Below are 25,268 nucleotides of genomic sequence, written 5' to 3'. Positions count from 1 at the left end.
TTGAGTGACAACTTCAAGAGTGAACTTAATCCGTGTTTAATCCTATCTTCCCAAGCTAAATATTTCTTTTGATGTTTAAAGAGGAAAATATGTCATTTTGTCTACTTCTTTTCGTCAGGGGAATATATCATCTGGAGGTGAAGCCTTTTCTGTGTCAGAAGGTCTCCATCCTACTCTTATTGTCGTATTTCACATCTTTTTCTGTGGCCGCTTTCTTGCTCTTTTTCTCGCGTCAGCGCCAAACTGCCTGCAGTACCACTTTTGTGGTGAAACTGGCACTTGTAAAACTCTGAATAATTATATTTCTAAAATACTGATGTTTGCTTGAGGAAACTTAAGGAAATTAACAGTTTATAATGTCATGAGTGCCAGTTGTATTTCCCTGTCTAAAGAAGGCAACTCACCTCCTGAAAATCATTTCTATTTCCAGTACGCTTTTAGGGAATTAGGATCTGGACTCTATCTGTAGCCACAAACAACGATGATACATACTTAGAGTTGACAACATTCACGTTTCCTTCTTGAAAGAACGATTCAACTGTCTTTGTTTTACGCTTTCCATTGTGTATTTTCTGTTGTCGCCTTTTCTTTTGGACCTCTCTCCATAGTACTTTGGTATGGTATGGAGAAAAGTATAGTACGGAAATGGTGGTAGCTAACACACCACCAAAACTCTGGTTTGCTATGGTTTTTGTGCTGCATGGGCCAACAGTTGTGGGCTATCCATAGTGCTCCTAGGCAAGCCACAAAATGGTCATACGGAAACGATGTTAAGGTTGTTCACCAGTAGCTCGTTCTTCTGACAGATTTGTATTATTTTTCCTTCCCTTTGCTGCTGTGGTTGTGCAAATTATACTGAGAGAGGAGTAATGTTGCTCTCACGTCATGAGAGGTTAGGTTTTCTCCTAAAAGCTGAAGGAAAAAAAAACTTCCGAACAGTAAGTAGTTTTATTGTAGGTCTAGAATTAAAAGTAAACAGAAATCAGGATAATGTGCTCTTACTTACAGCCAAGGCTTTTTGTTTCTTAAAAAAAAAAACCAACACCATAATATGTTATTTAGGAATTTGGGGAGACTTTGGGTGGATGCAAAACCTGCTTTCCACCCATAAGTAGCCTACATTTGTATTGAATTTTTTCTCCTACAATTCCACAAGTGAATATGAACCCCATATCCACCACAATTAGCTGAACCATTCGTGTGTTCGTGGCATTAATATGCTTTGACCTTAACCTGCTGCCTGGGTTTTGTTATTTAGAGGCATGTCAGTACGGTGACATTTAGATTTGACTTGCTTTGGTAGTTTTTTGCTCTTTATTGATCAAACCTGCTGTACGGTGGATAGGTTAGTCTCCTAAGCTGTATGTTGCATTACTACCAGTGATGAGAGCATCCGTTGGTGCTGCTACTGATATATATCTTTAGCCCATTAAAATGCAAATTTTAAGGTGTGCAGCAGATAGAAATCTCTGCACCTTAAAGCACTGAATAGCAGGCTAATTATGACTCCAACTATTTTTCAGATAAGTGAACGGTAAGTCATTATAAAATCCGTAATGTGAATCCTTTTATTTCTCCTGTCTCGTGACTGTTGAGCTGCACATAATCTCATGAGTGTTTCTTGTTTCCAGAGTTAGTGCCCAAGAGTTTATTCACTACTTTAAATGTGAAAGCAAACAAAGCTGAGAAAACCAGCTCATAGTGCCTATTTCTTGTCTCAAGCTACGTGAATATATGCAGCCAAGTGATGTATAGCTTACATCAGCAAGACCAAAGTTCAAGACTTTTCTTATCGTGTTGCAATCAGATGCCTATTTTGTTTCCAATTCTTGGGTAGTCCCATTTCTGGCATCCTTGCTCTCAATGATCAGCAAGATCCTCAAGACTTAGGCCATTAAACGTGACTCCAGAACAGACCAGGGTTCTTCTCCAGCAGAGAGCTGCCCCCTGAGGCCAGACCTGTTGGATGCTCCGATGATCCCTCCATACAGCAGCACCCCGTGCTTTCCCACGCTGCAAAACTCCTCTACAGATTCCTGCCCTGAGCACTTAACTGGGCCGAACTGTCATGTCAGTGTCTGTGAATATACCAGCAAAAGAATATGTTTTTAGTAGAATTCAATCACAAATTGCAAGGATCCGTTGTGCAGTGTCGTTTACGTATGGCTGAGTCTGAAAGTCAGTTTATGCACTTGTGAATGCTCGGTGGGCAAAGCACGCTGTAGGTTTTTGTTCCATCTGAATTTACTTTTCTACTGAAGTGTCTCTTGATCTGGTTGGCCTGGTATTTTCATAGTCATTCCTTTCTAAATGTGGATGGCCCTATCATATTGCAGCCTACAGCATGAATGCAGTTACTGTGATTAAATAAAGACAGAAAAAAAAATCCAATCTTCTACCTTGCAACTTATGATCTTCTCATTTAATATGACACGTGATAAATTTTTTTCTCTTCCCAGGATTCAGTTCTTTGGCCAAGAAATTAACTATGTATGTGTTAAGCCAGAAATAAGCCCTAGGCAATATGGCAGAGTCACTTTGTAATAAAGCAGGTCTCAATATTTGTTCCAAACTGAAGCAGAAACTTGTCTTTGAGTTAAGGTTTAGCTAACTTTCCCCATGACAATTTTTCCTTTGCCTCTATTTGAAGAGTCCACCCCCAGCTGGCTTTTGAGACAAAACCAAGATCTTTGAAAGACCAGCAGCCACATTAAAGGGAGGACAGAAACTAGTTCCACTGCAGCAAGTTAAACGGGAAAGTCTAGGTCAGGGGCTTTAATTACAAAAACGACGCTGTGTGGCTGCCCAGATATACCTGGGGTACGTGTGTGCAGAGCCAGAGCCTGGGAAGAGCTACAGAAAGGCTCACCAGATTTCCACTGAATATGTGGTGCAGAAGGAAGTGGTCCTGAAGCCCTCTTTCCATGGGGGACTGGCTGCCATCTGTCAGCAGCAGGGGTTTGGGATCCTCTGCCCCCAGATTATTGTCTCTGCCAGGAGGATTTGGTGGGAGATGGAAGGCAGCAGATGATTGCTCGCCCTCAGCCACAAAAAGTTTGCACTCATCTCATAAAAGTAAATTCAGTTCCACGAACGAATTTGTGCAAGGTCTACCAGCACAAGCAGAGCCACTGGCTCACTGGTAGGGCTGTCCACCCCAGTGCCTCGGTTAATGTAGGAAATACTTTTTAATTCTCTATCAGACAATGGAAAAGAAGTCTAGGTGGCGAGGGGAAATAAATGCTTTTTTTGAGGTCTCTCCCTCAGCCAGTTTCAGGAGCTGCGTGGGGAACAGAGGCTCCAGCTCAGCCCCACCAGCATGGCAGCGTTTGATGTTCGTGTTCGAAGCACCAGCCTTGAATCTTCCTTTCTGCTGCAAGCCTTTGGCACGGATTCGTTCCGGGGTGTGTGTGGCATTTCTCTTTGTGTTAAGCTATAGTGGAAGAGAGACAGGATAATGCAGCCAAAATTGGCTTTTTCTGCCCCTGGCCACTTCAGATCAATGAGAAGATCTATGGAAACCCTTAGCCTGGAGAAAATAAAGAAAAACAAAGGGAAAAAAGAAAACTCTTCTCCTGAGTGATTGCTTAAACCTCTCTGACAGCCCTGGAAATGGAATTTCACTTTCTCCTCCACGATTCCAGCACAGATTGTTTACTTTTATCTGTGGACTTGTCTTCACTGTTTCTTCACCTTGAGTTAATTGACTGATTGCCACAAGGTAGCTAGTTAACATGACTGCAAACCTGGCTGGGCGCTCCCCAGATGTTTATTGCAGTGCTGTTACCCTGAGACAAATCCTGAATTAACACCGGGGACGTATTTGAATAGAAAAACCTGTAGCATCTCTCTTACCTGTTGGTCTGAGTCAGTATAATGGATCCAGAAATGATTTTAGATGTTGCAAACGTGAAGGCCAAATTCATGGCAGGGGAAATGAAGGTGACCTTTCCTGATAGATAAGGCCTTTGTAATTTTAGCAGCTCAGGTAAATCCTAGCAGGATACAAATAACGTGTTAAAATACTGATCCCTACAGTGAGGATTGCTTGAAAGCATATGGTAACTGCGTATAGCACAGGCAAGAGACTGCAGAGGAGCATCTTTAAATTAAAATAGTGAGTTTAACTACGTCTTAGCAAAAAGCAATTACCCAGGCTGAAATTTGACCCAGCCATCAGAATTAATACACCATCATTCTTGGAGAAAATGCCTTTGGATATTTAGATTTCATAAGCAGATAGAGGTCTGGTTTTATATCTCAACAGAAGGAGACAAATAGTAAATAGCGGTAGCTCTAGCAGTTGGCTTATTAGAGAAAACTATTAAAATGTCATTCTTTGTATGGCTAGTGCCATGATTCCCATCACTTCTCCAGCAGTTTAGAGCTGGATTGCAGATGTGGTTAACACCTTTGCCTGTACAGCTATGGTGTTTGCATGCATAATATAAAACATCTTGCCTGTAGACCATTTTTTTCACATGTGTAATTTGTTGTGGCTGCATAATACTATATATTTTTATTCAATCTTTTACATATAAATGAGTTTTATTGAATAAATGTTGCCATTGTCCATTCCCCACACCATATTTTAGCTCTGTAACTGTAGTGAGTTTATGATTCCTCTTCAATTCTATTGCAGTAACAAGTTTGTTTATTGCTTTTTAAATCTCCTGTGCTGACACTGTGTAAAATTAAGGACGTGGTTAAATTCTTTATTGTTTTAGACTGTTTCTAAAATTTAGCATTTCTATAACCTTGAATGTTTGGTATCACAAATCAAACGTGAGGTGTCATGGCTAGTTGGCTTTAAGGTCGTGGCAAGTTGCTGCAGTCTGCTGGCAAAGCCACTGCAGAGCTTTTAAGGTTCCCCATGCAAAGGTAATGCAGTGATCAGCTTTAATGAGTAGGACTGAAATACTGTATAAGCGTTTTCATCTATTTTTATTGTTTCTCCTTTTGTTTTATAAGTCTGCATAAATCCTAGCTGGGAATCAGTGGAGGTGTGTGGCTGGCTGTATTTGAAGATTGCCTGAGTAAGGCAACTTTTTTTTCCTGCTTGGGTGACAATATTTTGTGTTAGTGTGTATATGAAATACTAAGACCAACGCGGTGTGGATTTGAATGTGTTCGTCAGGAACTATTAATGACAGAAACTAATTACATAGCCAGTCTCAGTGCTAATGCATGTACAAATAATGCGACTATGGCAAGAGACCTCTGCAAACATTCAAAATAAAATGAAAAACCACAAGTCCTAATCCTCCTCTCCCTTGAGTCAACAGGAGTTTTGCCTTTCAGTGCAGTAGATCGTGCCTGCTATTGCTGTTTGCTCTAACCCAGTGTCATCTCTGAAAGCCACGAGCAGGTCATAGGCAAAACAGGAGAAGTGGCAGGGGTTACTCTCTTCTCTGTCTGGTGGGACTCAGGATGGTGCTGGTGCAAACTGGGGCTGGGCAGAGTCCTCATGTGCTCTTGAGGGTCAATCCCGCATTGTACTGTGGCAAGGTCAGTAGTCTTTTGGAGAAGATAAGCATTGCACAAGTTTCTGATATCCCATGTTGGAGGCTGACAGACTTCATAAACCACTTCCAGGATCTTTGCATAACCAAGTTTTAATATAAAGTTAATTAAAATGTGATTTGTGCATTAGAAAATCTGCAATAAATGTTTAAAAATAATACCATAGTGACTAGAATTGTACTTATGTGTGTGCACACGTGTTTAAAGCCTGGGCTACAAACAGAATTCAACGTGGAGCCTTGTAATAACTGAAATGCTACCTGATAAAGCAATAGCATTTGGCTAAATCTCGGGAAGAACTTCAGTCTTTTTAATAATGTGACTGACACCATTTTCCTTTCTGTGTTTAATCTGTCAGTTGGGAAAGTTTCAATCCTTTTGCCCCCCACATATGAAAGCAGGGCTACTTTTTGGCTTTCAGGATGGTCTCTGTGGCTATTTGGCTCTGCTTCATCTGTGCCCTCTTCTTTGCCAAGCGTAGGAGTGCTCTTCCCTGCTAAAGGCAGTTACTGAACTCCCCCAGGACAGCATGGCCTTTGCTACAAAGCATTGCATTACAGGGTCAAGAGAGGACATCAGATAAAAAACGAATCACAGCCCCTACGTTCCCAGGTAATTCAGTGTATTAAGGAAATAGAGGAATTTCTGTGGGAGTGAACAGCAACTAAATACCTGTTAAAACTAATGGCAGGGCTCCCACAGCCTCAGATGGTGTGACAGGCTGCCCATAATTCAGCTGCAGCTATTTCACCACTGCTGGTTCAGGGAAGGTTACTGTGAGGTTAGTTTATTACAAGCACAGTTATATGGAGGAATTTGGGGGAAGAAGATAAGCTTCAGGGTGAGACGAAACAGCAGAATGAGTCGATCCCTCCCTCAGGTGGGGAGCACATGGGCTGGGACCCAGTTCCTGACCACTGTGATCATCCAGAGAAGGGAAAACCAATTACTTCCAGCATCTCTGCTTTGGTATGAACGCTGATTTTACCAAAGCAATCTAAAGTTGTTTGAATGCTAAGCTTGTTTTTTTTTTTTTTTTTTTAAATGTGCTTGTGACAAATAATGGTTTTAGCTTCAGAAGTAATGGTACTACATTATATAGTTATAGGTTGGATTTAGGTCTTTAAAATAAAACAAACTGCTTCAAAAGCTTTAACTAGAAAATACCGATGCTAGTCTGCTCTTCTTCTATATCACTTTACTTGCTGTATTATCTGCATTCCTTCCAGCAGTGCTTTAAGTGTCATGCCTAACATCTGACGTGTTTCATTCTTCCTGTCATGCAGTATTTCAAAAAAACCACCACCAACAACAACAAAAAAAAAAACAACACAGTAAATTATTTGCGTAATGTATGTGATGCTTTCTTTGGAGTAAAATTGCACTATGCTTCAGGGAGCAGCCTCTGCCTGCCGCTCAGTGATACCGTCCTGTTCACAAACCAGATCTGTCGCCCCCTGATGAAGTGTTTCATGTCTAAATTTAGTGATGGTTTATGTGGTCCACACTCGGCCTATGATCTTGACTGTTCCCCTGCTTTTGCTTTTGGTGTCTTTCCTAGAGATAAAGGTGTGACTGAAGCTCATGCAGATGGATCCATCCCAGCTGTAATATATTTGGTAGTGAGCGCAGGGAGCTCAGCACAGACTGGGAAAGCTTCCCTAGAAAGTCTGCTGGGAATATAATTAGGTGGCTTATCCAGAGTGAGCTGCATGCAGTGGCTTTCAGCCTAATTTAACTAATTAGGTTATCTTAAGTGAGTGTAAGCACAGCTTTGGCCCTGATGTAGGCGTACCTGAGGTAGAGATGCAAGCAGGGGGCAGGCAGGGAGCTGTGGTCAGGGACCTGGAGCTGCAGGAGGATCCCAGTCTACACTGGCTACCTTATAAGAGAACAACATTGAAATTAGTCAAATACAGAGACTACAGCTGCTGGGAGGATAGTTATTTTCACTGTGGATGTAACCATACTTTGGAGCTGGCAAACAATGTTAAGTCAAATACTCCAGGGGTCGGGCCTAATTAAGATGTTGGTATCGGATTCTGAACTGACTATGTGGGAAAAGTGAGCCCTGCATCATTACTTGTAAGTGGCTGCGTGCAGGATAATGCACGCTGATTCGTGCAGGGGAAGGAGCCGTGGCACACACCGTGAGCGTTGTGTGAAGGCGGGCTAACACCACCCGGCCTGAACGGAGCAGGGAGGAGCAGAGGGGCTGAGGCAGAGTTGTAACAGCTAATTGAATAATGACTTATTTTGGACAACATGGTGGTCTGCTGGAAGGTATTCTGCCAGCAAAGAATGAGGCCGAATTTGTCAAGTGCCTTATTCGTTGTAAATAATTCACTCTGCTCCAGCTGTGCTGCGCAGGCACTCTGCAGCAGCCTCAGAGCAAGGCCGGCCTCTGCCTCGCGCCGGTGCCGGTTCCAGAGCTGAAAACCCAGCAGAGCACTGAAATGCTTTGAAAGGTGCCCCAGCTATCAACCGGCCTCCAAAAGTTACTTATGTTCTGGTAACGCTGCTTCTGTTGTAAAAACATATGAAATATCCTACGCTGAGGCACAGCGGGAACGTTCTGGAAAGCAGTATCTTCCTAGTGTTCAAAAGGAGGTTAGATGAGGATCCGGGCCTACAGCCCAGTGACAGCCTGACAGCCCTGCTGCTGCAGCTCCTCCTGCTCTCTGGCTTTATCTGTCCTCCCTTTCAAAGCCACATGGCCTTAACTAAATTTCTCCTAAGTCATCTTCATAAATAAATAGCAAAGATTTACAGGCATTTTTGTATGGGCCTTGCTCTCAGGTTGAGAAACAGAGTGAGTGATTCTGCAAAAGCCGTTTTACACAGGATTTTTCAAATCTTAATGACATTTCATTTCAGCCAAATAATTTCTCCTCGGTCAAATTTTGGAGTTACTGAATAACTTATTTGAACCCTCTGTGCTTCAGAGCTTCCTGGTAGAGAAGGCGGCTATGTACAAGTGGAGAGCAGGACACCGTGTCCTGGTTTCACAGAGGCAGCCCATGTCACTTAGTGCACTGTCCCTGTTGGTTTTCATCAGGGCATTCAAATGACCCAGTTTTCTCCTGCTTTGCTGTTGTCCTCCTTCCAGCTTATAGGTATTGGTGATGTTTAGAGTCATTCTCCTTTAGGAAATGTCAGCTGCTAAGGTGACAGGACAGGTAGTGGAAACTGCTAATAGAGAAAAGCATGCAAAAAGGGCTTCTGAAGAGGCAAATAGTGCAGAGAGGTGGCAGCTGAAATAAAGATGTGAGTAACAGCAGTGGTTGTCATCATCCCGTCTTCAGACCTTATCCAAGACGGGAAAAAACCCTGATACTAGTACTGCCTAATAAAGACAATATAATCAGAACCTATTATAGTCTATTTCTGCTTGAAATTCAAGTGGTTTGGACTGGGGTTCATTTTATATATGCCTCTAAAGAAAGTTAATGTGTTCCCTACTTCCCCTTCCCCCTTAGTCTATACTGTATCTTAATGAATAACAGGCGTAATCACTCTGGTATCAAGATAGCCTTTTTACAGCTATGCAAATGTTCTTTGGTATATAATTTGTACATGCTTCACTCATCTATTAGCATTGTTCTTTCTAAATGAGAAAATGCAAATGTTACACCAAGGGCCCCATCTTCATAGCTTACTGAATATAATTCCTGACAGCAACATGAAGCTGTTTAGCATAATTTTCCTGTTAATAAACTGCCAATTACAGTAATTTAGTTCTTAGCTTCCCAAGACCAAAAGGTATACGGTGATTTCCAGCCCCCTCCCAATTAACGTTTCAGTTTATTATTTTGGTATGTCTGAAAAAAACAGAAAAATGGAGCAGCCTCAGATGTTTAATACAAATGTGACTTCCTTTCACTAATTCAAAAGCTTTTCTCTTCTGAGAAGCAAAATGCAGTATTGAGGTTCCACACTCCCCCTTACACATGCTCATTTGTATGTGTACACCGCTAAGAACAGCATCAGAGATATCTGTATTACACATGAATGTGAGTCAGCTTGGAAAACTACCAAATTAAACTCTGTAAAAGCTGCCTAGAAACACCTGCCAGCAATGAACAACTTTTTTTTTTTTTTCCTCCCAGTGACTTCTGTTTGTTGTGCAAATGCTTCCCAAACTCAGACGGTTACACAGCACTTTATTAAAGTCAGTGGAAAATACTCTGAAAGAAGGGGGGGATGTTTAAGGAAATGTTTATAGTTGCTAGAAAAGACTCAGAAGTATTATATGTAGAAGCAATTATGTACTGAGCAGCTCTTCATGCACAGTAGTTTCTGTTCAGATCTCTTCTCCACCTTTCTTATTAAAGGGAATTTGCATGAAAACAATCTTTGTTTCTTAAGAGTTTATCTGATCTTCCTGCTTATTTCCAGCTCCCTGCTCCATCTGCTCCTGAAATGATCATTCCACGTGATACAACAGAACAACTTCTGAAGCAAATTGGGCTGACTTGAATTGAGGAATAAGCAAGAGGGGATCTCTGGAATGAAAGGTCCTTCTTTCAGTGTGAGTATTGCCGGGAGAATGTGGGGAACAGGCGTTTGATGTAGGGAGATACTGAGGAAAATAACCTAGCTAGATGGAACCTTCCAGGTGGTTTGTTTTGGATACTGGCTTTTTCCCCTCCTATTTGCAGGTAGCTCAAGCACTCATACTGTGTTTTGTGATCTATTATTTGTTTCAAGAATATGCCCACAGATGCCATGAACAAATTTTGTCTCATGTAATTATATCTCAAAAAAAAAAGTGAGAGTTATTGCATCCTTCCCACAATCACATGCCTTTATCAGCCTCGACTGAGCCTCCCGTAGCCTGCAGGAGGACAGAGGCAGGCTGCAGTGATTAGACCCTGACCGTAATATTTATTAAACTTTCAGGAGGCAGGTTTGGCAGAAGAAATTTCATTGGTTGTATAAATACTCACTTTAAAGCCTGCTCTGGCTTCTCTAAACACCTGGACTGGGCTATTTCAAAGGACTCAGCATTGGTGTCACTGGTCTAGGTAATGAAAATAAATTGACTCCTGAGGAAGTACAGTTAGGTCAATGCTAAGCAGTTATTTAAATTCCACCTTCCTGCAAGCTATGTTTAGAAATAAAGCACGGAAGCACCCGTGGGGCCGTCACCAAGTCTTTATTTGCCTGGGCGCCTCCCAGTGCTTGGCAATGTCTCAGCTGAGACCTCCAGCACCTGAACCCAAATAGCAGAAATAGCCAGCCCTGCCTGCCCGCTTTTGGTAGCCGCCAGAGCAGCTGGTTTGCCCACCTGGCACCCCCTGGCTTGGTGCCTTGCTGGTATAGACAAGGGGTTCATTTTGCTTAGGGTCTGTGGCTGGATCCAGGGCCCCACAACACGAGAACTGTGCCTGTCTTTGGCGGACGTTCAGTATGAGCCAGTTGCTATAGCGAGGTATGGTCTTTGCCGAGAAATTGCATCTGCTTTGTGAAACTAATCCAAGTTTGAGGACCTTATGGGAGCAGGAGCGTCCTGTTCAGCTGTTTGTGTGTCTTTGTTGTTGATGGCATTCGCCGTCTTGGCCAACTCCTCCCTGGTGCGATGCCTCAGGGAAGGGCTCAAAGAAGGGAGGCTCCTCCGATGCTTTGAAAGCTAAATTGAAACAACATTATTGAAGTTATTAAACTTTAAGAAGGTGCAAGTGTAAGTGCCAGCTAGTTACTTTTTGATAAGTATATGCTATTAATAGTACTTTTAAAAACTCAACTCAAGATCTGCAGCATAGGTATTCTTCAAGACACTCTTGACTATTATGAGATTAATGGATAGGGGACAGTTTGGAACTGAAACATTAATTTTAATCACATAGCTCGGTTTGTATTAATGAGAGAGAAGTGGGCGAATCCTATAGAAAGGCATGAGAATATGCACCTAAAAGGCATATGCGGTGATTATGCACTTTGTTGGAAAATTATTGCCAACTCTGAAAATAACTGACAACCGAATTTATCAGATGGACACTTTGAGAACACAGGGCAGCGCAGCAGTACATACAAAGGGATGGCCGTGCCACTTGTCTATTAGGTTAAGCAAATGCTGAAATAAATCTGAGAAGCGAAATAATTGTATTTCTTCCCCCCGGAGAGCATTATATATTCACACTGGGAATCTGCTAGGGTATATTTGCCCATGCTTGTACAGACTATGAGGGCTTACGACCATGTTATGTTTTTTTATACACCTGAGTGTTCAGTTGGAGCTGAATGACTGCGATTAATCACATCACTTTTCAGTACTTGTGGTACCAGGTTTTTTGTTTATAGACTAGAGACCTAGGGCTCTGTGGTATTTCCTTGTTGGCCTCGAAGCTAGTGTGTGCTCTTCCTTTGCAGCCTGACCTCTCTCCCCTGCTCTCGCTGTGAGCTCATTGCTGTAGCCCGAGGCTGGAAAAGCCTGACAGGGGGCTGCCCTGGCTCCAGCGTCAGGTTATTAAATGAAGTGAGGAAAGAGCCCTGTGTGGGAGTGACACACCTGGGGGCACTGCCTCTTCACCTATAAACATTACATCTATCGGGTACCAGCCTGAGGACCAGGAGCCCTGCGCACAGTGCTAACATTGCTTCACTCGTCAGACAGCCCAGGGGTGATTTAACGAGATGGGGTGGGATGAGCTTTCATCAATAGGAAGCCTACAAATGTTAGTAGTTATAATTAGGAGATGTGCTAACCCTCCTATTAACCTGATTGATGGGAAGGCTTGATTAAGCAGAAAACTGATTTTTCCCCAACTGGCTGTAACAGAAGGTCAGTTTGGTTTGAAATGGGAATTATAAGGAGTGCGTGTTTTTGGTTATCCCTTTAACCAATAAACAACTGGCTAGGTGCATCTTCAAATGTTTATAGTGAGGAAAGAAACCCCAAAAAATGTGAAGATGTGTGTTCTAGGAGGGCAACAATTTTTAGTCCTACAGCTAGGGCTACAATGCAGAGCAGGGATGGACAAGCCCTCCGCATCTGTCCCAGCGTCGAGCAAAGCTTACTGATACTGCGCCATTCTCACCGGCTATCAAATTTAGGGCATGTCTGTCCTTCCAAAAGGACAAGGTCATTTTAGAACCGGGAGCAGGAGAACCACATAAAAAGCTGATTATACCAGTGAACCAATACAGGCATGTAATTTGGGACCCATGCTGGTATTTGCACAGTCCCAAGCTCTCTGTACCACCTTGGGTCAATGCTATTTCCAACGTCTCTGTAGTGTCCTCCATGGTGCTGCGAAGATGTGCCCTCGCTGACCTAACGGAGTGATAAAGAAATCTGCTCTGTTTAATGCAATTCTGGGGGAAAATGGCCACTTTTCAAAAATAAAATGGTTTCTGCTAAAGGTTTACCGCCGTACAAATGCAGTGGTGATGCAGCTGTAGTGAGGCTGAATGGCTCTTCACAATGCAAAGTTTCTGAGCTAAAGAAGAGCTCGTGTGCCTGAAAGCTTTTTGTTCTTCAGCTACATTCACTGGGTTAATAAAAGATTGTGGCTCTTCATGCAAACCTCACTGCCTGTGCCATGAATTGAACTCCTGTGTCCAAAAGAACTTGATGTTGACCTTAAAAACTTGAAAACCTGTTAATATTAGGCACCCTGGAGTTGATATATAGAGCTGAGGTGGATCAGGTTTTACTTATACACAGGCAAACAAAGCTCTGTAACATAATCAAAGGGCAAAAATTAGCTCTAAGTAGATGCAATAGAGCCCGCAATGATAGTCATTGGATGGCACTTGGTCTCATTGTTATTTATGTATTATTTGAAGCCACAATAATATTCAAGTCACCCTCACTACAGCACTGCATTTTGACAGCAATTCACAAACATTTATGAATTAAGCTGAACATTTCTCCAATACCAACCTTTCCTGAACCGACCTGCAAATGGAGATTAAAGGCAATGAGAAGCGTATTGCCGTTCAAGCATATAAAAGCCTCATTGCCAGTCCAGGACTTGGGGAAAAAATAAATAAATTTGGACCTTTCATTTGTTGCAGACCCATTAATGAATTATCACAAGTGACTTTTGTGGTCTGTGCCCTATCACTTGGAAATTATACTAATAGGGGTAAAAAAGAAGGATCAAGAGGAAAATGTCCAAAAGGACCTTGCAAAGCTCTCTGAATGTGGGCTTAGAGTGATGGAGAGGATCTGGGCTTATGTGCTGGAAAAATAAATAAATAAATAAATTGTACCCTAAGGTAATCTTATATCTCACCAGTTAGCTGTCAAAATTCACATGATGCAACTTCCAGGGATTATTTTTGTGTAAAAATAAGTGCAAGGTGGGAATCAACACACAACAAAATAAGCAGCAGAGCAACGTGGTGACAGTCAACATATAGTGTGTGTTGACAGGTGTTGGTTTTTATATACGAATATATATGTGTATATATATATAAATATATATATTTGCAAGGAAACTAAGCAGACCTCCTTACCGGGCATGCATTTGTGACTGCAGCTGGTTTTCAGAGTGAGCTAAAGCCCAAAGCTTGGCAGATGCTGGCTGGGGACAGTGCCGCGGGCAGGCTGCAGGACTCAGCCGTGCCAGAGCTGACTGCAACACACCAAGCACCTGGCAGGCCAAGTCGTTTTAAAGAGTCCTTCGCATGCAATTGCTACAGTTTTACTTCTCTGAGCTTTCAACATGCAAAAGTCAAATATAGGAGGGTTGGTTTTTTTGCTTAAGTCGCAGGAACTCATGAGTGCAGACTTAATTCCCCCAAATATACAGACAAAATACTCGCTTACCATCTTAATGATGCCTTTGGGAAAGCTGGCCAAGTCAGACAGTAACGTTCAGTAAATCCTTGTTATCTATGCTTGCTTTGCTAATGAGCCTGAGTATCGTATTTAAATCCCTGTAGTTGCATCTCATATATTGGCTGGTGCAAAAATAAAATATTTTCGTTCGGCATTTGGCGTATATCATGGGCAGCTCCGCTGTGCTCCAGAAATGCCTCTCCTGTTATTAGCACAGTGGAAGCCTTCGAAGGGTCACTGTGATGAATAGGACGGTGGAGGCCATGGGAGAGCAACATTTCAAACAAAAAATGTTACAGCTATTGGAGGGTAATTGAGATACTATGTGTTTACACAGGTCTGTCTTGGAAATGCTCCTTTTGTGAATGCTAAGTTTGATTAAGAGCTTTCCTTTTTGAATCAGGGCGAAGGCGAAGTCAAAGAGCAAAGGAGGCTGGAAAAATAAAGCAGGACGTTTCCAGTACAGCCCGGCCAGTGGGGAGCTGTGGATATTGGTCAAGGTAAGAAGGATGCAACTCCGTTGTGGAGGGGGATTTCTTACACGCCTTGTGTGATTTTTATCACAAACCATTTACTTTTGATTGAATTTGTGCTGTGTTATGCAGAATATTATAAGCAACGTTGTGCTAAAGTATTATTTATAGTAGACAAACTTCAGGAACAAACATTCGTTGGGCAAGGCTCTCCTTCACCTAAGTGTTTTGCTGCTTTTTCAAGCTGAGTTAAGAGGTACAAAATAGTATTTACAGATTTGCGGAGGTCTGCGTCCCCTTCAGGTCATTAGTAAAATCAACAGTCTCCAAACAACAGTTTGGTTGGTTGAGTTTTGAGAGAGGTGTTTGCCCTCCAAGTCCTGAGCTGGGGTTGCAGTGGGGAATGCAATAGGATTTCAGCGGAAAACCATCCAGACAGCATAGAGAACAGTCATAGTTTTAGCTGCCAACCTTTGGGGATCCTTCTTGACTGGACCAGAGCGAACGGTGAAAGTGGTTACGAAGAGCTGCTCCCAGTGCTCGCAGGGAAGGTGTGCTTTAAAACGGGTTGTTGGTTCTGGAAACAGGGACTTCTCTTTGTAGGCAGGAGCTTTTATGGCCTGCTGCCTCATTATCTCAGTAACTTATTACAGTTTTATGTCTGTGTTGTGCTGCAAATGGACTGCCCGTAATCCCCTTTTTATAGACTTAATCTGGCTGGTGATAAATGCCTGCAGTGTGAGGGAAGCATCTTCCCCTTGGTGGTGGGCACACAGTGCGAGCAACTTTTGGCAAGCTGAGACCTTCCCCCCTGCCCCCCTCAGTCTGTGTTTTAAAATCCCCTCTGTTCCAACCTGACTTTAAGGAGGTGTTGGTATTGACATTTCAGTCTGAAATACAGCCGCGTGTTTTCTCCTGGAAAGATCAGCGCCAGCTGTCATAGCTGCAGGCTTCTGCGTGTGCACAGCGATGATCAAATTAACATCCCTTTTGGTACCTGGAACTTCACATCGGATGAGTCTCCAAAACCGGTTTTTGGAGATTTTGGTAGCTTAGCCGCTTGCTGAGGTAGGCTGGATGAATATTAGAGATTGTCTTCTCAAACGTTCTGTGAAATAACCGTTACAATTTCACATCCCCTGTACACACAAGCTAGTTAATTTGTTTTCAGTGAACATTTGTATGAGTGAATTATTCACCTATCTGCAATATTTATCTTTACAATGGCTAGACAATTCAGCCCTGTGTGGAGATGTGCCTCTGTGTGAATTCATAAATCCCCGATCACTGGCAGGACATTTTCTGCAGGAGCTGATGATCTATTTATTCTCTCTTTTCGCCTCTCCAAAGGTTAGCCTGGGCCCTCTTGCTTTGACACGAACTGCAAGCAAACAACTTGTATAATATTTTACTACTTCCTAGTTTGAATATAAAGCTCTGACAATGCTCTCTGTAACTCCAGCTTGTCTGTTTCACAGCTCTCTTGGCTGATTATAAGGCAGCAATTTTATGTGATTTTTTTCCTCGCGCGCAGCAGATGTAATGAGCAGAGAGGATTATGTGATGAGCTGAAATGACTGAGGTATGTAAGGAATTGAAAATGCAGATTCGGAGCCTTTGGTGCTATTAGCGGTCAGTTGGGAGCCTGCTAGCAGAGGGCTAACTCTTTTGGGGGTGTGCTGCTTCTGTTTGAAGGTGTTTGGAGCTCTAGGACAGTAAGACAGCACAAAGAGGATACAGAGGGCCATAAAATCGCCAGTAAGGATATTGGAAATCAGTGTAAATGTAGGTGCAGATAAACGCTGCTCGATTCCCCCGTTGGTGCCTGGGGAATCGTGATGGCCAAAACTGGCCTCGCTCACCGCAGGGCTGGGATTGCCCTGGGCTGGGCTTCTCTGCCAGGGAAGCCGCTGGGATGGCTCTGTGGTTTGGTGGCCACTGCTTTTCCTAGGGGATACCAGGAGGAGTATTAGTGGCAACTGCTAGTTGCCTAAGCCAATGGTTCAGAAAATTCTTACGAGAGTCTGGGTTTTAAAGAACAGCAAGGACCTCACTTGAATGGCATTCCTCTGCGGTCATTTACAAAGCTCTTCTTTGCCGGGGAAGACCCACCATGACAAACAGGACAGGCTCCATTTTACTGGTCTGGAGATTTGGGGCTGGATCTCAGCTTGGATGAACTAGATCAGTTCCAGTAAACCGAGCAGTGATTTCCATAACTTTAGGAAGTACTCCTGAATAGCCGTGTCTCCGAAGAGCAAATTTGCCAAAGTATTTACTTAAGAAAATGCATCCTTTGGATAGACCAACATTTACCGAAGTGCTAAGGATTGAGTAGTGCACTACTACTATGTGCTGCGTGAGTGATAGCTTTCACTAACAGTCACTAAATGTTGAAGTCTCACTTCTTTTTTTTCTAATTGCTGAAATGTGGCATACCAAGAATGATCCCAGAATTTCTCTCCTAAGAATCTCTTCCTTGATGTGTTTTCTTCAACCCTTCCCAGAATGAGAAAAGAATGTTACTCTGCAACAAGGGAGTTTTCTTCGTCTGCACAGGAGAGGTTGTATTTGCCCCAGCTTTAAATTATTCTGAAATGACTCACAAATCTTACCTTGAAAGTGAAGTGGTTCGCTACATTGAAGTCTTGAGAAGAAAGCAGCTAAAATACTGTAACCTTTTTCCACTGATTTTAGGATTTAAGTTCTACTAATGCATGTGTTAATGTCTACGTGAAGAATAAAATGCTTTACTCTTGAACTTTAATACCTGAAAGTGAGAATAGTGGAGCTGCAGTTATAGTCACACAGCAGAAATGATCGTAGCCATTGGCTCTAACTCTTAAATACGCAGAAAATAACCTGGTATGGAGTAGATAAGTCTTCTACTGGTATGGGAGAGGTCCAGAAATGGAAGAGTCTAAATGAAAGTTGCCAAGGATGAATTAGGCAACAGCTTCCTAACCTGTATAATTTTGTTATCTGAGCTATAGTCTGTGGTGTGCACCCATCTACGCTGCTCTAATTAGAAGGATATCTAACGGAGCGCTGTGACACTGCTAACAGGAAGACTGGAGTTTTAGGTGAACACACAAATTAGCTTTGAAGTTTCCTGCAGTCCTAAAGATTTTATGTTAATTTTCCATTTCTGCTAAGGCATATTTGCATTTTGCATGACAGTTTAGCTCTAATCATTTGTCAGTTAGTGCCAATCTGTTATCACCGGGGTAGAGCCACCAGCTTAGAAACCTTTTAATCCTGCTGTGCCCATTGTCTTAAATGGGCCTCCAGGGGGGTCTTGGGGACTGAACATGGATATGGCAGGGCAGGAAAGGCATTAAGGCACCAGCGTGACCCAGGGAACTGCCCAGGCTGTCTGCAAAACGCTGTAGGCATAGCATCTGACCAATAAATCATTGCACGAGCATGTTAGCTCTCCCTCTTGTTTTCCAATTTGCTGTACAGAATATGCTGACCTTAAGCAGGAGGGCTTTTGTAACCCCTGGTTTTGGCAACAGTTAGAGAAGTCTATTGGTGCTTACCAGAAATATCAGTTACAGGAACAGCTCTTCCTTTGGTAACTGCCATTCAGAAACGAAGGAGCACACCGAGAGTAACTTCAGAGCATAAATTCTCTGGGTGTCTCCTCTCTCCAGCCAGGTCCAGTTCTTGTTTTGGAGGCTGGCAGAAAGTTTTTGCTCCATGTTTCTTCTGCAGTGGGGAAATCCAAGTTCTTTTATCAAGCAGTTAAAAACGTGGCACCTCCGTGACCTCTCTCTCATTTATTTGTCAGACTTTTTGTCTGGTGCTGCATGGTGTCCGCCCTCCCCTGAGCTGTCTGCACCCACCCTCAGGGCACAGACTTCCTTTGCTTTTCCAGACTGTCCCCTTTGACTCAGTCCCACCTCTTGGTGTGCCTGTGCATTGCCTCACCCTACAAGTCTTGCTGCGGGCTCACTTTCACAAGGCAGCAGCAGACCTCGAGCCTGTCCTTGGATCCCGGCACCCCACTACCTTATTCCAGCCATGCCCCCAGCTTAGCACTTGAGGACGTCTTGTGTCCCCCCAGCTGCTACACTTTGACCTCCATCTGTCCAAAGCTCTCTTCTGCTAATTCCCTCAAAAACTCTAACTGGGGTTTGTCTTTCTGCCTAAGCCTCCCCAGCCCTGCAATGCAAAAGTCTTCCTCTAGGCCTTTGGTCACAGCCTGAATCCCTCCAGACCGCATATAACCAAGATGTTTCCTTCCTTGCAATGCCTCTTCTTCGTCCCTCCTCTGCAGGCAACCTGTCTGCTGCTGCAGCAGGAAAATGTCTCCTGACCCCTTCTGGTGGGTGCAGCCCTATTTGTCACCTGCACGTTTCCCTACCTCACTGTGCAGTCTGTTTGCAGACTGTGAAACAGTTCATGCAAGCTCGCAGTTCCTCCTTCCCACAGCCCTAATTGAATTTTAACCAGCTGCTGTCACAGCCCGGGCCTCATTTGTTAGCCAATTCCTTGTCCAATTGATTATTTCACTAGCCTTGCTGTTTTAACAGCCTTATTGAAGTTCATGTAAATCATATCTCCGATTTCACTCCTGTACTCTCTTGCTGTCCCTTTCGCAGAGATATGAATCAAACATTAATATTGATCAGCATTTAATGCCAGACACAAAGGAAAATTTGCTTTCATGTAATATGAAATATTAATAAAACATTAATGAGGGCAAAGGAGAAGGCTGCAAACATGATAGCCAGCTCATCTCTTCCCTCCAGCTCTAATACGGCATTAAGACATGTCTGCATTATGTGGCGGCCTGGGCTTTCAGCCTACATTGAAATTTAGATTTGATTTCTAAGTCCAGCTTGGGAAAAGTCAGGGGACTTATCGCTCGAAAAGATTAACTGAGGCATCTCAGGTGCTTTTATCCTCTGTACACACAGGATGGCTCCTCCAATACTGTACTCTGAATTTTAACATCAAACGTTTTATCAGAGTTGGACTGTGTTAATCGCATTCAAATGCCATGACTCATTTAACTGGACACTTTACCCGTATTCTGGTATGTGTTCCGCATGAAGTCATATTTCTGATGGTGTGAACTGCTGCTCAAAAAGCAGCAACTGAGATCAAGTAGTCCAAGGGACTTCGACAGATGAGTCCCAGTTTTGATTTTGGATATTGGGCTTGTTTTAGGTTATTCCTTAGGAAATTCTGGTGTATAACTCAAATGCAGTTAAGTGCCTTCTCATTACTCTCCTATTAGCTCAAGAGTGCAGTGAGGAGGAGAAAATCATGAGTTCAGGTGTAGAGAAAAGAACCAGAAGTTAAATGCAGCTGAACGTGCTTGGAGAATTTGAAAATAAAGAAGGTGAAGTGAGATGTAAAACGTGCCTTTGATCTGAGCTCTAGCCACGGCAGGAGATCACATCTGAGTTGCACCAAGACAGGCAGTGCTCGCTCTCTCTGGGTAAAGGTAATCAGGGATAAAGCAAAGAGAAAATAGAAGGGTAGGAAAAAAAAAAGAAAAACAAGAGGGCAATATAGGATGAGAAGAACGGAAGACCAGGAGATGACTGAGAACACGAGCATGTCTATAAAGGAAAGAGACCTCAGAGTACTATGTTGTGAAATCAGTTTGTTCAGTGCAGATTGCAGAGTGACTCCTCCGGATAAATCCATTTACTTGGGTGTACAAAGGCATAGCTGAATGCAATTCTGGTGCTCTGGGTTTGATGCTCTCCTCGGCTATGCCTCACTTGGATGTTGTTTATGCAAGAGAGAAGAAGCTGTAATCTGAGAGCAATTGTCAACTAATAACAGGATATAAGATAAGTAAGGTTAAGAAGATTGAGAGCCACCTAATCTGGAGATCTATCATACTTCAAACATCAGTTCTTGCCAGGAAGAAGAGCCACTCTTACCCCCGGTTTTTTCATGATGAACTTTGAAGATGTTTCAGTGTTTACCAGTATCTGCTGATTGTTTGATCTCAAGTTAAGTGTAGCCCCTGCTAGATTTATGAGCTGCTGAAAGAAAGAGAAGCAGAGTTATATTTCTACCACGCTATAGAGAACTAGAGATACTGCAGTCTTCTAAATCATCATCGTTTGTTAGGAAAACTTTCATTTTCACTGCTGCTGGATGACAGTTTGTTTTAATTTTGCTTTCTAAGTATCCTCTCCATCAATGACCTTCACCCTGTGTAAGTGGGAATATAAAGCAATTGACATGAAATCAATATTAATTCAGGAGCGTGTAGGGCTTTTTCCTCCTTTTGTAGCAGATACTTATCAGGGTGTTACAACCTGGCGGTCTGCAGCCATTGAGCTTCTGAACTCAGGACTGTGCAGCACTCAGAGGGGTGCTCTGAATGAGCACAGGCAGTGTTGCCTGGGCCACGGCTGTGTTGTGTGCTTGACTATGGACCAAGAAAAAATGTCAGTTTTCTTGTTGTGTTTCATCAAAAAAGCAATCGCTGCACTTATTTCCAGGACTCAGACTAACCGCTCCAAACTTCACAGCTGTTTCACTCTGAAATTTGTTCAGGAACCACTTGGTTTGGCCAACGTTTGAGTAGAATATGTCTGATATGGTTTTATTTTGTTTCGTTTTAGAAAGAAGTGCAGGTAGATAAAAATATAGTGCTTTTGTTTGTATTTAATGGGACTAAAGCAGAGTTTGTCACTTGTGAACCTAGGATCAAGACTAGATTTTTCAACCACTACAGCAGATCAAATTTTAGTGGAAGATCAAGCAGATGTTGCTGGGATTTTATTGAGATTTATTGAGAACACCAGTGATGTGGGAGACAAAAGCTGACACGTGGATCAGTGCGGCATTGGAGTCACGGCAGGATGTTACATCAGCTGGCTCTGCAGAAGACTAAGCTATGAGCAGTTTCATATTTAAAGACATGAATGTGCTATTCCATGTAGCTTTGAAACAGATAACATTGGAAGAGTTTCAAGAAGAGTTTCATTGGAAGAGTGTTGCTTTGCAAAGAGCAATGAGCTAAGGTGATTTTAGGGTCAACATTTTAGGAGATTGAAGGAAGATACGGCTGTGGTGCAGATAACAGTGGAAAACCTTCCAGACTTTTATCAAGAACTAACCCAAGCAGTTAGCCTTGAACACAACGGCTTGAGCTCAGGAGATTTGGGGTTTATTTCTGACATTGCAACTTATTTTAAACAGTGAACAAGCCTTTTTATTGCTCCCCGCCTCATTTTCCACTGCTTAAAAAAGGCAGTCATGGTATGACCTCCCTTTATAACATACTCGTTACATATTTCATAAGCGTGCAATAAAAGTTTAGTTCTATTTGTTGCACCTATGAAAAGCTTTTCCAGTAGCTATAGCCAATGATGAAAAAAAGACGCATCATCCAGGGGGCTGGATGCTCAGTATGTCTCTTGTCAGTGCGAGGAGAGCAGCAAGCTGCAGCCGCTGCGCACATCTGCCCTCTGCGTGCCGTGCCTCTGAGAAGAATGAAGGATTTTAGATTCCAGGGCTGTTAATCTGGTACCTTCAACCAGGTATCAATAAAAAGAGGGGAAAATGATGAATCATCAGTCTCGGGTGCTTGTTAAGTGTTCTTGTTAGACACTATTTCCAATGGTCCGTAGCTTTACCCTGCCAAGAGTAATTCTGCTCATCTTCCTGGCTGCCCAGCAGATGAGCAGAATGACTGACAGCAGAAATATTCCAAAACAGGGGATATTAAGCAGGCACACTGATGACTGATGTCTGCTGTTCTCCCGGTGGAGTTATCACTCCTGTGATTTACTTTGACTCTGGCGACACTTTTGCCCTTGAGGATTTCTCTGCTCCTTTGCAGAGCTCTGTGCACTTCAAGTTTTGCAAAGAGCTGTGCAGGGAGGATCTTCCCACCGCGGGGCTGCGTTTCCATCAGCCACAGGAGGTGGTCAAATGGGGCTTTCCCAGCAAGTGTCACGAACGCCCTGAGACCTGTGCCAGTTCTCTGCTAAGGTCCCAGTGTCAAGCTGTGAAGACCTCAGATGGCCAGGGACTGCCCCATCTGCGAGTTGGTGCCATCATCTCGCACCGACACAGCAGTTTGTGCAAGGGGGTGCCTGCCCCAGATTTTCCAGATTAAGGCAATGGTATAAACAAGGGAGGATGTTTAGTTCTGAAATGGATTTCTGTCCAAAACTTTGTTGGCTTTCAGGATGTTCTGGCTGGCGTGGTGTTTGCAGAGGTTACTCACAGGGTGGCTGGATGGGAACATGCATGAAGGCAGGAGAGCTATTGGTGCTTTATCAGCCAAGGCAAGCAGTATATACATCTTCCTACGCTGATGTATGCATCAAAGCATATAAATAGATGCCAAGGCTAAGTTCATACAGTATCAAACTAGAAGGATGTGATGTAACAACTTCATTATCATATTTCTATCTTCCTAATTGCACTCCCCTTAGATCACTTGCAAGGCTATGATGGATTTCCGTGTAATAGGATCAAGTTTTATTTGATCCTAAGCCTTTTGCAACGGGAAGCCGAAATGAAAGGCAAGATTCAGAAAAGAGCATAAAACTTATTGCCTAAATCTAATACCAGGAGGTATTTTCTCTTAACAGAACTTTCTTCCTATAAATGTGTGACCCATTTCCTAGAGTCTACCCATGAATTTATTCGAGACTGTGGGTGCAAGAAATGAACACCAAGGACTTCAGGGGTCAGGTTGGCCACGTGCTAAGCAAAGCAGCAGCGATGTGTAGGGAAGTGATTTTTGGCAGGGTGCAAAAGGAAGAAATATGCCTCCTGCATGGATTATGATATTGATTTCAGTCATATTAGGATCTGGTCTCAGACGTCACCTCCAGTCCTGAAGTACTTTTGGTTTCTGATGTCAATGTTGGGTTTAGTTGCTGGTTATTTTACGTGACAGTTGTGAGGAAAGAATATGTAGAATGCCCTCTTTAAAGATGATCAGCTTTTGTAGGAAACAGCCAAGGGAAAGCAACTGGTGTTTGTCATAACATGATAAATTGTGACATAGTGTTCTGGAAAGGATTATTTTAAACTTTTCCTTGTCCTACTGCACTTGTCGGAGACTGACAGCAAAGTCTTGCTGGCTCAAAGTGCTGCTGACAAGATTGAAGGTGTGTTAAGAAAACTGCTTTCTCCTGGGCATGAAGTTATTCCGACAGCCACCAGGCAAATGTATTCCAGTAATCTACTGCCGCTTCATGTGCGCTGCAGAGAACTGGAGACTGCTGCAGGAAAAATAACACCTGTATTAATACTGTGTAAAATAATAATAATACCTCTTTATTCAGTAGTGAAGAATGGGAATTGCAGTAATTGATACATATATTTTTTGCATCTGTGCATGTTATTATTGTAGTCATTTCACAGATGCAGACGTTGAGTTCACAAAAAGGCATCTTAAGAAATCCCATCTTCAGCTGTATGCTCGCACTTTGGTTTGTGCTGCAGGCTCTCACAAGGGCAGAACTGAACGTGGATGAGTGTCAGGCTCACCACCAGCCGTAGCTGACCTCTCCCCTGTGAAGAAGTTGGTTTTGACAGCTTGGCTCGTGTGGATGGTTGTAGCTCTGCAGTGCGATACAGAGCCATGGTAGATGCACTCCAACTGGGTATGCCAGGTAGCTGCTCTAATAGGTTCTTGCTAAATTGTTGAGTTTCTGGGACAATGAGAGACGAGTGAAGAAAATGAACAGGAAAAGTTAGTGGAACCATGCTCAAGAGTCTTACTGAAGGTTTTTTTTATTCGATATTAGTCTTATTCGTAGCTGCTGTCAGCGTGATAATTGCCAGAGACATGCAGGGTTCCTGCTTTGGGAACCATCACTGAAAGTTGGGAAAGAGTCCCCTGGCTGGGTCAATGCCCGAATGACGCCCGCTCCAGCGTGCTGTGGGCAGCCCAGGGCTGTGTCTGCAAGGACTGGGCTGGCGAAGGGCTGGTGACGGCTGAACCATGCAGTCTGCGCTCCCAGCGCAGCATCTGAGTGCGTTTCCAGGGTGGCTAGCAAAGTTAAAAATGCTTTGGCATAAAACCGCTGGGCTTTATCCTCCCCATAAATTTGCCCAAGGACTAGGAGTGTTTTAAGGCACATCAACCTAAAGAAGTTTTAGAGTACGCCGGAAAAGAGCTATAGTGCTGCAATTTACAGCCAGGAACATTCACCTGGACAATAAGAAGCCTGGTGCATTGAGCTGAAAAATATGCTGCAGTGTATGGTATTGGCTTGTTTGTAATAAAACACTAGCCTGGTACATTTTATTGGTTTTACAGCCATTTATTGTTTTGTTTTCAGAAATACAGTATGTAAGCAAAACCAATAAAATAGTTTATTACGTGGTAATTGTTCAAGAAGAGAAAGGCCTATCAGAGGAGGCATCCTGTGATCTCTTAGAAGTACTTGGTGGGTCTTGTGTATCAGGAGACAAAATGGAGGGGATGGCTGAACACCATCCCGAGTCCTCTGTTGTCTTTGCTGGGGCTGGGCGGA

The 25,268-nt window shown here is 43.1% G+C and overlaps 1 protein-coding gene across 3 annotated transcripts in view; it reads left to right on the top strand.

Moving 5' to 3' along the window:
* Positions 1 to 25,268, top strand: part of FSTL4 (follistatin like 4) — a 351,120-nt gene that overhangs the window by 84,850 nt on the left and 241,002 nt on the right. For all 3 annotated transcript variants that reach the window (XM_083798912.1, XM_083798911.1, XM_083798913.1), the window contains 2 exons: positions 9,922 to 10,054; positions 14,718 to 14,814. The gene's annotated coding sequence lies outside the window, so the exon portion shown is untranslated. The remainder of the gene's footprint in view (positions 1 to 9,921; positions 10,055 to 14,717; positions 14,815 to 25,268) is intronic.

The sequence above is a fragment of the Anser anser genome (assembly GCF_964211835.1).
Source record: "Anser anser genome assembly, chromosome: 14".
Taxonomy (NCBI): Eukaryota; Metazoa; Chordata; class Aves; order Anseriformes; family Anatidae; genus Anser; species Anser anser.
The sequence above is the reverse complement of the archived record's forward strand: the minus strand, read 5'-3'. Positions and strand labels throughout refer to the sequence as shown.